The sequence below is a fragment of the Benincasa hispida genome, chromosome 3 (genome assembly GCF_027475165.1).
Source record: "Benincasa hispida cultivar pf3 chromosome 3, pf3_genome.v1.1, whole genome shotgun sequence".
NCBI lineage: Eukaryota > Viridiplantae > Streptophyta > Magnoliopsida > Cucurbitales > Cucurbitaceae > Benincasa > Benincasa hispida.
The window spans coordinates 62,428,924-62,443,481 of NC_143480.1; the positions used below are offsets into that span (position 1 = coordinate 62,428,924).

General features: G+C 33.1%; 3 pseudogenes; all 3 read right to left on the bottom strand.

The window, feature by feature from the left end:
• Positions 1-7,888: 7,888 nt before the first annotated feature.
• Positions 7,889-9,296, bottom strand: LOC150037444 (uncharacterized; annotated as a pseudogene).
• A 45-nt stretch (positions 9,297-9,341) lies between these two features.
• On the bottom strand, positions 9,342-10,670 carry LOC150037445 (uncharacterized; annotated as a pseudogene).
• Positions 10,671-10,821: 151 nt separating this feature from the next.
• On the bottom strand, positions 10,822-12,151 carry LOC150037446 (uncharacterized; annotated as a pseudogene).
• Between the last annotated feature and the right edge of the window lie 2,407 nt (positions 12,152-14,558).

Genomic DNA, 14,558 nt, shown 5'->3' on the forward strand with positions numbered 1-14,558 from the left:
TATTTGAGACCAATCTATGGCTTTGCTCGTTATCCAGGCTTTTGGTTTAAAAATGCCAGCTTTTGCTCGGGTGATCATTGGATGAGTCGGAGCAGGTGGGGGGCAGGTGGGGATGGTGGGTTGTGGTGGGCTGGTAGAGGTTGAGGTAGTAGTAGGATGTTATATGTGTGGCAGAATTGGACTGGTATGTCCTTCTTATGTGGTTTGAGGTAGGGTCTCTGATAGGCTTTGGTGAGATGCATATCGGTGTGAGGTTGTTTGGTTTGTGGAGTTTAAGGTATGGTCTGGATGGTAGGCTGGATTTGCTTGAGGGAGGGATGATGACTGAGGCAGGGTATTGAGTATTGGTTGAAGGCTCGGGATTAATGACTCATTGAGGGGAGTAGGTATGGGAGGGGTTGTCGCCTGGACGATCGTGTTGGACGATAGAATGTCCACAATCGATGGACTCACTGCGATTGTTTTGTCTTTGGCCTTCGCAATCGGTCTACACGATGAAGACTGGGCGATCACTTTGTCTTTTATCTGTGCAATTTTTCTATATGATGGGTGTTGAAAGATCGTGTTGTCTATCGGCTGGACGATCATTCTAAACGACCACATTGTCTGTCGTCTAGGCGATCGTTCTGAACGATGGACGCTGAACGATCGTATTGTCTGTCGTTTGGGCGATCGTTCTGAACGATGGACGCTGAACGATCGTATTGTCTATCATCTGGGCAATCGTTCTAAGTGATCGTGTTGCCTCAGTGATCGTGGTGTCTTTTGTATGGCCTGTCGTCTGGGCGATCGTGCTAACCGATGGTTGTTTAGCGATCGTTTGACCTGTCGTCTGGGCGATCGTGGTGCACGACTGTGTTGCAAATGGAAATTCCCTTTCATTAAACTTAACATGTCTGCTTGTATAAATCTAGCCTGATGGAATGAGGCATCTGTACCCTTTGTAATACGAGCTAGGACCAATATACACACATTTCTCCGAGTGTAATTGGAATTTTTTACTGTGATATGGCCGTATGTATGGGTAGCAGGCACACCCGAATGTCCTAAGATTAAAAAAATCAAGGTTAGAACAAAACATTAAGGTGACAGGTGATTTACCTTGCAATACTGTGGTAGGCATGCCATTAATAAGATAGGCAGCTGTTGAAAATGCCTCCCACCAAAAGGACAGGGGCATGGATGCCTGTGCAAGGAGTGTGAGCCCAATTTCTACGATGTGTCGATACTTGCACTCAGCTCTGCTGTTTTGTGCAGAGGTATAGGGACAAGACTTTCTGATTAAAATGCCTTTGGACTCACAGAGATAGTGTATTTTGTCATACTCTCTCCCATTATCTGATTGTAATATCTTTATTCCAGAATTTAAATTGAGTTTGTATTAGTTGAATGAAATGATGGAATGCTACCAGTGTCTCACTTTTCTGTTTCAGATGGTATAGCCACACATATCTACTGTGATCATCCAAGAATGATATGTAATATCGGTATCCATCAGTAGATTTAATAGGGGTTAGTCTCTACACATCAGTATGTATTAATTTAAACTTATTAGAAGCCAGAGATTGAGAGTTAGGAAATGGTAAGGCACAGGATTTTCCCAATTGACATGAATGACAAAATTCATTTCCTTCATTTGATTTAACTGGCAATTTACATTCTCTAATAATATAATCTAGAGTTTTTACTGATGGATGTCCTAGTCTCCTATGCCAAACAGCTCTTGATTCAATTATATTGATCCTAACTCCTGATAAAATTAAGGCAGTCGACTTGTGATTTTTGTACAGAGCAGATCCTCGGCTCTTGATATTTTCTTGTAGCACTTCAGCCCCTTGTAGTCGGTATAACCCTCTGTCAAGCTCCTCTTTCAGTAGTGTTCTGCTCGTATCCTTGTCCTTAATGACACAACAATTAGTGTGAAATTCAACAACCACAACATTATCATGAGCTAACTTTGATATACTAATCAGATTCTTTGCTATGTTAGGTACACACAGAACATCATTCAATATAAATTCATTCCTTCCATTAGATAAGCAAGATTGACCAGTGTGAGATATGTGTAATTGTTCACCATTATCTACAATGACCAGTTCATTACCTCCATACTCGGTTGGATTGTTGATGTTGTTATAATATGGAGTGACATGGTTGATAGCCCCACCATCAATGTACTAGTTCGGATCTATTAATGTCTTTGGTATGGCTATGAAGGGGTTGGAGGGCTGAGCTGACGTGAACAGGGCAGTAGTATTGCTGTTGAAGCCGACTAACCCATGATTTCCTCTGCCTTGTCCAGCATTTTGGGAGTATTCCTTGTCAAATCGATGATAGCATACCAGGGCTGAATGACCATATTTTCCACAAACTTGACATGTTGGTTTGTTTGAGTTGTTATTTTGACCTCTTCCTCGACCATGACCACATCCTTGTCCATTAAATGGATTATGATTAGTGTTGCTGCCTTTGGAGTTGTTCCCTTGCTGCCGATTTCCATTGAATGAAGGATTGAAGTGTGGCTTCCCTCCATTTGTATTCCTATTAAATACTACATTGACAAATGGTTGTTGTGCAAAGGAACTATGTATTTTGATAGAATTTTGGTGCTCCAACCATTTTTCATAGGACAAAAATTCAGATTGCATATCTAACCAAGAAATACCTGGTTTACCTTGGATGCCTACGACAACAGGGTTGTATTCTTCATCAAGACCAAGGAGAACTTGTGAGATTAGAGCTCTTGTCGACATAGGGCTGCCTGCCTGTGCAAGGTTGTCGGAGTGCATCTTCATCAATTTGAGGTACTCACTCATTTTCTGGCCACCTTTTCGTGTTTGTTGGAGTAGCTATCGTATGCAGTCTTCTTCAACTCGTGACTGAACACCGAATAATTCCTGAATATCTTGCCACAGTTCCTTGGCATTCTCATATCCCATAAGTTGAACCGCTACATCTGGGGTCATGGAATTGTATAGCCATCCCAACAAAAGTTGATCGACAGCAAGCCAAGCCTCATATTGCGGATTGAGTGATCGTTGAACAGATGAACTAACTCGGTCATCGCTTGCCACTTAAGAGCTAGACGTTGCTTCAGAGGTCATTGGGATGAACATCGGCGGGCAGGGTATCTGACCTAAAAGGTGTCCTTCGAGCTTGTAGCTTTAGAGGATTGGCAGTGCAAGAGTCTTCCATAGCATAAAATTCCCGCGTTCGAGTTTCATGGTGGTGAGTTGATTCAAGAGCTGGTTGAGAGGTGGTTTGGTGAATTTTACCAGGCGGAGGAGCTATTTCCGAGGAATGTGGCATCATCCATGAGCTCTGATACCAAGTTGAAGATAAAGAGGTTCTAGGAATTTTCTTCAGTCCTTTGGACTTCATTTTTCTTGTTTTGTATTGTGTATTGAATTGATGAAAGAATACCTACAACCATATTTCCTTTATACAAAGCTTGCCCTAGTTTGATACAATAATAATAATACAAGGAATAAAAATATCACACATGGCACCACATGATAGTTGGAGAGCAACTAATTCTTAACGGAATGGTGACTCACCTCCTTCTTCTTCCACCTTTGCTTTCCCTTTTTCATTTCTAATTTATGCTCTAACAATTAATTTAACTTAATTATATATGATATAATTAATAAAATGTATTTGACATATTATAATATAAAGTTCATTTCAGAGGAAATAAATATTTGAATATGATTAAAATATTAATGATGTGACTTGAATTCATATAATTAAATTAGTAGAAATGAGATTTATATTAGATACCATGCATTAATGAGAGAACTAAAATTATAGGTTATATTGTATTTATTACAATATAAAACTATAGGTTATGTGTTATATATGATATAATATATAGTTATTATATATATATTAATTTAAATTAAAATTAATTAAATTTAAATTTAAATTTATTAAAGGGAGGTAAATAATTTTCCTCCCCTTAATTCTTTCTTGGTTGATCGTGAAGAGTGGGGAAGTTTTTTTGGGAGATATTCGTTTTCACAGAAGAATGGTGAAAGAAAACTGTCATTCTAAGATTTCTTCGATCTCTGTGTAATTTCCCAAAGACTTCTCTTTTCCCTCTAAAAAAATCTTTTCCTCTTCCAAAAATCATAGAGCCCACACCTTTGATGATTCTCAACCCCTACAGAGAATACAGAGGTCTCACTTGTGGTGGTGCCCTTCTTGAATTACTGTAATTTTTGGAAGTTTATTTGTTCGTGACCGGAGACGAGGAAATTTGTGAAGGCTGTGAGTTTTTCAAGGGTAAGCTAACCAATCTGGATTATCCAACTTAAATCGTAACAATTGGATTGAGTTAGATTTTTTATTGGGTTGGGTTGGGGTGGATTGAAATATTTAAAAAATTGTATTTTGGGTCGGTTCTCAGATTCAGAAAAAGTATGACATGTTTGACCTGACCCGACATTTTTTTATCACTTCTCATTCAATTTCGAGATCACTTCTCATGCAATTTCACGTCGTCCACCTCTTTCACCCTCACACTCATAATCACCTGCTTCACTCAATCTCTCACTTTCAATCGGTCTCTCAATCGTCCACGGCTATGACCGTCTTCCTCTCAATCTCTTAGACTCGATGTAGCTTCTTTTCTCTATCAATATTTCCATATCACTTTCATTTCTTCCGCAAAACCCCAATCATCGATCTCTTTTTCTTCCTTTCCTCAACTCTCTCTCTTTAATTCTTTGTTTCCCTTTCCCTTTCAGCACTGAGTAGCCTTCTCCTGTAATATTTGTGAGTGAATTTGATCTTAGATTGAAATTAGCTTTCAATTTGTTTAACTGTTGATTTAGGGGTTTTGGAATAAAATTATCAGTGAGGTTTGAGTTGACTTGGGAGAAATTGATGAATTTGACGATTTGAGTCCCTGTTAAGGTAGAAGGTTATTGGAGGCGAATGAGAGGGAAAGAAGGAAAGAAAAAGCATAACCCGATGACTCAACCCGACCCAACCTAAAAATATTGGGTTGGATTGGGTTGGATTAACTTTTTAAAATAGAACCGATAGGGTTGAATTAAAGTCAACCTGAAATTCGGGTTGGTCCATGAAAAGTTCCCAACCCAATCTAACCTGACCTATCCTAGAAATCAGGGGTTTGATATAATCAATATTATTATATATATGACCCTAGCCAACTATTTTGTGTTATTTATTTCATGAGTACATGCCTAAATAAACAAAACATGTATTGAAATGTTTGCGATATTTTTTCTTTACAAAATATATAAAGTAGGTGAATCGAACTTTGAATTAATTTCTTCATATTTAGAACGTTTCATATATCTAAAGGTTCGTGATCTTTTAGGTATATTTTATTTAGTTTTGATATTTTGCAATTTTCAATTTTACTCTTGATATATTACAACTTCTCGGTTAAATTGAATAGAAAACTATTAAATGGCTTTAACAAAAATTTGACCTTGTTAAATAATAATAATAATAATAATAATAATAATAATAATAATAATAATAAAGAGCAAAACACGGAACAAAAAATTGACGTTAAGTTCAATCTTGCAATTTCAATAAAATTCAGAATTTTGTTTTTTTTTTCCTTTCAATAAATCTTAAATATAATCCTTCAAAATTAGTTGAACAATCTATTTAAAAAATGGTTGATTTATAATATTTGTTTAAGGAAAAAAATCACGTGAATATATTTTTAAATAATTTATAAATGGAACATTAACAAAGATTTTTTATGGAAAAAAAAATAATAATATATTGATTTTAGAGATTAAATTTAAGAAAAAACATAAATTAAGAGAAATATTTTAAAGTACAAAAGTTGAAAACAAAATTAAAAAACGCCTTAGACAAAGCTAATATTTAAGTTCATTAATATGTAAAATCCATAGTATTAAATTTTCGTCAACATCTCGATATTTTCATAGATCTTTTTACATTTTCATAGATTTACATTGACATAAAGAATGAATCAATATTTTTATTATATCGTTAAAAAATCCATAAAACACAAAAAAAAAAAAAAAAAAGTATCAAAATACCATTAATATAAATATAATGTAAATAGTAGATGTGTTAATATATATGAAAATCATAAAATGTTTACTTACTCATTCAGATTAATTTTTTGATTTTTTTTTTAAAACTACATATTAAAATCGATAACTTATCAATATTTTTATTAAAATTTTCATAAAATTAAGACTTTAAAATTTCCGACATCAATATTTTAAATCCTTGGTAACACCTCAACTCTTTAGGATAAAAAGAGAGAGAAAAAATGTAAATGAAATAATTAAAAAAAGAGAAAAAAGAGAAAAAAAAAAAAACTCAGTAGATTGATTGACAGCACATCTTTCCCACTGACTGTCTTATGATTTTTGAAGAAGTAGATTTGACGTTTCACTTGTCTTTTCATTCAGTCATTCATTCATTCACTCTTCTTTTTTCCTTTTGATTTATTGCTTGAATTCTTTTTTGTACTCATCTACTTTTCATATCATCCTTCCACTTTTGATTTCTTATGCTTTTGATTAAGCTACTAAATTTTTGCTAACATCTCTACATTTCTATTATTCATAAACTTCATATTGATAATCTTGTCATTAATAATAAAATGATGGAAAAATTACCCTTTTCATCTTTCAAATTAAAAAAATATCCGCATTACGTTTTGAAAACGCATGGACCAAACACATCTTGTTAGAGATTTGTTGATTGACTCTATATAAGGCAACTTCTGATTGTGTTTGTTGTCACAAATGTAGTTTTAACATTGGTTACAGACAATATTAATTTGTGCAGTATATTTTTTTCTTATCTAAAAATTTTCTGTAGATTTATTTTTCTTGAATTTTCCTTATTTGAGGTATTGTTTATTATTTTTGATTGCGAAGTTTGTTTCCTTTCATGACCTCAGTTTTAAAAGGAGAATAATGGTGTTATTTTTAGGGTTACCACATTTGTTTATGGTCTAAAAATGTTTTTGTTCTTGGTAGTTGATTTGTGCAACATTGAAGTTTTTTATCCATACTCGTTGTATTCGTCCATTGTGCGATTGCATTGATTGAAAATTGCAGTACCTTGAAGATAATTTCTGTCTTAGGACACTACTACAAAAACGGTATTTCTTGACTTTTTTAAATGTCAAGAATGACTTTTCATAACGTTTTTAAAAACGTCGGGAAGGCCAATATCAAGAATGTCAATTTTCTTGACGTTTTAAAAAGTCAAGAAACACAGACACTTGACATGTTTGAAATGTCAAGAATATGAACATTCTTGACAAGGAAACAAACGTCAAGAAATTTTGTTAGCTTGACATTTAAAAAAGGTCAAGAAACACATACACTTGATATGTTTGAAATGTCAAGAATATGGGTATTCTTGACACGGAAAAAAGGTCAAGAAATTTGCTAGTATTTGTTTTTAAAAAAAATCTATAATGTTGACTTTTTACCTATAATTGTTCTTATATTTTGATCCAACAACCACATTTGGTATATATATAACATACATTCATCAATCAAATAAACAATATACAAGCATTAACAAACTTATATATCCAACAAAAAACCACCAATATTTCTTTATAAAAACATAACTTAACATTGTCAATAGTACAACCTAAGGAATATAATTCTAACCGTCAACCCATATGAACACTTCCAAAATAATATAAAGAACATAATTCTAACAATCAACCCAATATGAACAGTTTCAAAAAATACATTTCCAAAACTTCTATCAAAACCATCCATCTACCCACATAATTCCCCCCCCCCCCAACCCAATCCAAAACCATCACACCTATATGAATATGAAGTAAATCCAGAAATTGATCAGCCAGAACAAACACATCCAAAATGATCAACCACGATCACATGTAGCAACCCAAAAGTTCAGCCAATATTATCTGCACCTCGTTTAACTCGATTTGTGAGTACGGGTTCCTTGTATCAATCTATAAACATAAAAGCCAAATATTATAATAGATTATATTTTTCTCTATGCTATTTGAAATGTTGAAATAACTATAACATACCAAATCTCAGATGACAATGCTTCTTTTAGTCACAATATCCCTTAAATACCTCATGACGTAGTATCCACATTCAGTGCCCCCAACTTGTAGAGAACACTACAGGGAAAAAACTAGTAAATAAGAATGAAGTAATCCCTTATGCACTAGATGTCTACTTAATATGATGAATAAGTAGTAATTGTTAAATTATACTTGCCTTTATTGTTCTCCATAAAGTTTGCTTTCGGCTTTTTTTAATATTCTTTTGAGATTAAAACATCGCAATTGCCCTATTTGTCAAGAAATAACCACAAATTCTAAAATAAAGTACACTTTAAAACAAACACTACAAATGAAAAAGGATCTTACTTGTCAGTTATGTATCTTATATCTACCTGTGATGTTGTCCTTATTGAGTCTAGGTAGTACACAATATCATTGTATGCATTTATCGCAAGTAGTGTCCGATGACCACTAGTTAATAAAATATACTTAGTATTTTATTGCTAATGGAAAGTGATAATAAAAAAACATATTTTAACTCACCCAAGATTAAAAGGAGCAAAAACTATTTGGTTTGCTTCTGAGACGATCAGTCTACTACACAAGTTTCGAGTTTTAACTTCCTGAGAGTTATGTCTAGAGGAAATGAGAGATGGATCTACAAAAGTGTATTATGAACTTTCCTTTGATTCAATAAAAGATGAGTGCAAGTACCTACAAAAGATTTATAACATAAATATAGACGACTAAAACTGGAAAAAAACGTCAGAACTAAAGTTTACAAAAATAATAACATTACTTACGCCATGTAGGCTACCAAAGTCATTGTCTTGACTTCATCCACGTCACAAAAGTTAATTATATCCTCTAATAGGACACAACTCTTTCAACTGATGCCAAAAAGTCCAACTCAAAGTTGTAAAGAAATACTAGACTCTTTGGCCATCACCTTTTCAGCATATCTAAGAATGGATTTCAAAGATATCGGAAGAACCGATATTGAGTCACAACTTCTTTTTCCTTAGTCATTTCCATTGAAGATTTCTCCTAATGCAGCAAAATCATAGCCACAAAAGTAAATAAAGCAAAAAATAAATAAATAAATAAATAAACATTTATTAGTGTCACTTACCTTAAAGATTTTCAGAACTTCTGTGTTGCAATTTACATTCACCTTTATCTTGTCTCTTCGTTTCTCTGGGGAATTAATCTCCCCCACCTTAATCTTCTCTTTTTGTTTCTTTTCATATGTAGTCTTCATCTTGTCTTTTTGTTTATCTTGAGATTCGATCTCATCTGCAAAAAATTACATGGAGTAACTTCCATGTTCAGAAAATGCTGTAAAAAATGACATTTGAAGATGGGCTTCTAATTCTCTAACACGTTGACGAAGTGCTTCATTCTCATTTACAATTTCCTTGTTTTCATCCTTCCCATGTTTTGGTTTTCATTTCACTGTATGAAAGTAAGTCGTTAGAGTAACAAAACCACCAACCCCACACACACGCCCGTGCCTTTCTTCAGTACCAAAATCTTGCGTTAAGATATCATTGTGAGAGTGATGTTTGTGGCACAATGGATCTATGTTATTATTTGAGATCTCATCCTAAAAAGAAATGAAATTTAATATAATTAAACTATATGTCATATACTTCGTGTAAATTTAATAATTGTCTTACTATTCGATTGACGACTTCTTGAACATCTTCATTATGGTATTCTCCTTTCTAATTTACTCGAGCCTTTCTTCCACAGGTTAGCTCGGTCAAAATCAATTTCATTTGGAGATACTTTCTTCTACATTCAAATGAAGAAAAAAATTAAATACTGTGATAAATTTAGGAATCATGAGAACATATACTAAATCCTTACCATCTCCTCAACAAGGTTAGCATAACATTTCCTTGAAATTCGATGATTGTACTTATTCTTAGATCGACATTCTTGTTGCAAGTGCCTTTTTTCCTATACAAATGTAATGATTATTAGTAAGAATGACATACAAATATAAAATTAAATTAATAATCTATTTGAAACTTTACACACAATCTCGATCTTAGAAACTCTTCCCAATGACTTTGATCAATAAATGAATACTTTTCTTGTGGATTTATTAAAAGTTGAGGTTCATCTTTAAATGACATAATGTATTTTGTTGTTAACCAATTCTTAAATTGAAGAAAAGCTATGCCTGCAGTTTTTTTAATGTTCTTCCTAGATCTTGTATCAATTACAAAGGTGGCCTAAACATTGAAAAGTTAGTGAAAATATTACATATACATCTACAATATTATCAAGATAAAAAGTTGAATATATATACCTTAACTGTACTATATATCTTATCTTTCAACTCAGTTGGTACACGTTTCCAGGATGTATATGTAATATATACACGAAAATGCATAGAGGACCCAATAAAAGACTTTAACTTAGCTCCAATTTCACCAATGGGTACGCCATCTTCATTGTATTCTACAATCTTCTCTTCTCCCACACTCCTAATACGTGTTAAATCAAACATAATAATAGCTCCCCGTTCTCTTTTCTTTTGATTGGTGGTTTCATTTGAGCTAACAACTACTATTTCTTTGTCACCAAGCTCTAAATCTTCATCCCCCACTGTACTATGCTCCATGTGATGTATAAATAAAAAATTGGTCATCAAATTTAAGAAACAATTAGCATTGTATACATATTAAGCAAACAAAAAATCAAATGTGATTGATAAAATTTTTAAATTAAAAAAAATTATCGTATTACACAATATAGAACCTAACCATAAAATGTTATGTAGGTATCCATGTGCCTTCACAATTCGATCGTACATATGTTGACAGTTCTCATCCAAGTCATTATGTACATCAACATTCGACATATCATTGGGTATTCCTTGATAGTGTAATATTGTATCTCCAAGTTCGTCGTCATTATATCTATCTTCAAAGTCTCTTTGCGGTGGGGTAAGCATAATTGACCATCTAACATCACTTGGATCCTCAACATAAAATACTTGTCTTGCTTGGGTTGCTAGTATAAAAGAATCAGACTTGTGACATATTTTATTTAAATCAACTAAGATAAAACCGAGCTCATCAATTTTGATACCACTTGTATTCAACCCATCACATCTAAACACAGCAACATTAAACATATGATAATTTAGTTCCCATATCTCTTGTATCACTCTATAAAAAGACATATCTCCAATGATGGGATTTTTATCTGTTGAACTAGAAACTTGCATCATTTCTGCAACTAAACTAACTCTACTATTTTGTACAGTTCGATCCTTATCACAAGATTTTGTGTGATAGTGATATCCATTAATTACATAACAGCCATGCATAATCACAAAAGGATGAAGACCATAAACAATCCACCTGAAGTTATCTGAAACTTCAGTATTTCCCATTTCAAGCTCAGTTGTAACCTACCATGAGAATTTCCATTCCAAATCAAGAATTAAAAAGTGTATGTAAAATAATAGGTTGAAAATTTTACCTCTTCTTATAGCCAAGATATAAAAGTCCGATTATGTTCCTCTTGAATCCATTTCTAATTTTTGGACATATTTCGATTTGCAATTACAAAGCCATCATATGTTTTCTTTGAAGTGAACATTGAAACATTGCATAGTTAGATTCATATCATAAAACTAAATGAAAAAATAAAACCAAAACCATTGAAAAAACTTAGATTCATATCATAAAACTAAATGAAAAAATAAAACCAAAATCATTGAAAAAACTTACTCTGAATATGGTTGCACATCAATTGTATTTTCCAAAACATACCAATGAGCTTGATATAAAAGTTCTTGTTCAGGTTTGAAAGAAACTCCTTTGGACAATGATCTACCAATATTTGAATTTCTAAATAGTCTTGTGAATTATGAATGTCAATCCCAATATGATCTACTCCAGATAGGAAATCAGACCAAAATTCAATGGTTTCTTCTACTATATAACTTTCAGCAATATAACCTTCTGAACAATATCTATTTCTCACCGAGTTTTTAATGACTTTCATGAATCTTTCAAAGGGATACATCCATTGTAGATATGTAGGCCCCCAAAGTTTGACTTACCTAACTATGTGTACTGTGAGATGCACCATAATTGTGAATAATGAAGGAGGAAAATACTTCTCTAATAAACATAGTATAAACACAATATCTTCTTCCAACTTTTCTAATTGTTGCACATCTAAGACCCTTGTTGCATACCGAATTGAAAAATATACACAACCGAGTTATGGCATACCGAACATGTTTTGGTAGCACTGATCTATCGCAATAGGAAATAATTGTAAGAGCACATGACAATCGTGAGATTTTAAACTATTAAGCTTTAAATCTATCATCGACACAAGGTTTTTAACATTGGAAGAGTAAGCTTCAGGAACCTTTATTCATGACAATGTCTTTAAAACACAACGTTTTTCTTCCTTTGTAGGAGTATAACACGTAGGAGGACTGGAGATTTTTTTGTCACCGCTAACAGGTGCAAGCACTGGAATTTTTAAATGAACTAAATCATGTCTAGCATTTAATCTATCCTTACTTTTCCCTAGAATATCAAGAAGTGTACCTAAGATATTCATGCAAACATTTTTTTCCATGTGCAACACATCTAAACAATGTCTGATATGAAGAACTTTCCAGTATGGCAACTGAAAAAAAGAAGACAACCTGTTCCAACAAATCTTTGAACTTCTTTTTGTGGTTTGTTTTTTTATTGTTCTTCTTTCTTTTAGGAAATTCAAGATCTTTGATTTTTAAATATATAGCCTCCCCAGATAGTGGTTCTGGAATTGTAACTTAATGACTTTTTTTTTGTACTGGTACGGATGATTTCGTGCTAGAAATCTTCAATGTCCAAGGTATGCCATTTTTTCCCCATATTTCAATCTTATAGAATACGTATTGTCTCCACAAATTGGACATACCTTATACCCTTTCACACAACATCCACTTAGGTTACCATATGCAGGAAAATCATTGATTGTCCACAACAAAACTGACCATAAGCTGAATAGTTCTTCTCGATAAGCATCATAACATTCAACACCACTTTCCCATAAAATTTTTAAATCTTCAATTAGTGGTGCTAAGTATGTGCTAGTGTCGTCCCCTGGTTGTTTTGGACTCGAAATCAACATTAATAGCATCATGTACTTTCTTTTCATACATAACCATGGTGGAAGATTATAAATAACCATCATTACAGACCAACAACTATATTTAGCACTCATTTCACCATGTAGATTTACTCCATCAGCTGACAATGCTAAATGAATATTTCTAGGTTCAAAACCGAAGTCTGACCATTTAGAGTCTACTAATTTTCAAGCTAGAGAGTCTGTTGGATGTCATAACTTACCATTTACAATTCTTTCATCAACGTGTCAAGTCAAGTTTTTAGCATAATCAATACTTCTAAAAAGCCTTTTGAATCGTGGAATTGGTAGAAAGTACCATATCACTTTTGAAGGTATTTGTTTTTTTCCCTTCATTTGTATCCTTCTCGTTTTTCCACCTTGATTCACCACATTTACGATATTTAATTGCATCTGCATATTCTTTTCTATACAAACAACAATCATTAGGGCGTGCATGAATCTTCTCATATTCCATTTCTAATACACCTAAAGTTTTCTTTTCTTCATACATTGAATTTGGGAGCTCATTGCTACAAAATTTCCTTTAAGGTTTTGAGTGAAGGATCACGTTTACAAGAGATCCATGAGCGGAAGCGTATCGTCCAAATTACATTTCGATTGAAAACACAAATTTACAACAAACATACAGATTATGCATCTTAATAAAAATCACAGCATGCTTTTGAACTAAAAAAAAGTTCAAGTGATTATATCTTTGAAGAACACTTCTTCATGTAAATCCCTCGAACTGTCAAAAACTCCTCGAACAATCATGAACTCCTCAAACAGCAACAAGACTTGAACCAAAAGGGAAGACACTACCACTTGGTATCCTCTGTATTCTTAGGGAGTGAACCTAGGAGTGGTGGACTCTGACTATTTTGGTTAGGAGGGAGTTTGTGAGTTTGGAGGAGGAAGACGATTGAAGAAGAACACACTCTATCGTATAGCCAAGTTCTTCAAATCGTGTAGTCTTAAAGTCTATCATATAGGCTTTGTGTGTTTGTTGTGCAGATTCTTCAGGAAAAAAATAAAATTTTATTTTATTTATCGCATTAGCACAAAAACCACTTAACCACCCACTAAGGTGGTTAGAGAAAAAAAGATTAATTATCCAACATAATTAATAATATAAATAAATATGATAAACTAACTTATCAATATTTTATTTATAATCTATAGTTTTAATATTGTATTATATACAATATAAACTATAGTTCTTTTTCTCTATTTTATGGCATTTAATATAAATCATGTTTATATTAAATTTACGAATCGTGAGGTACGAGCATTTTTCATTTCCCGTCAAAATACGTAGCGTTGCAATGCTACTTTTTAACGTTGTAACGCTGCCCTGTATATT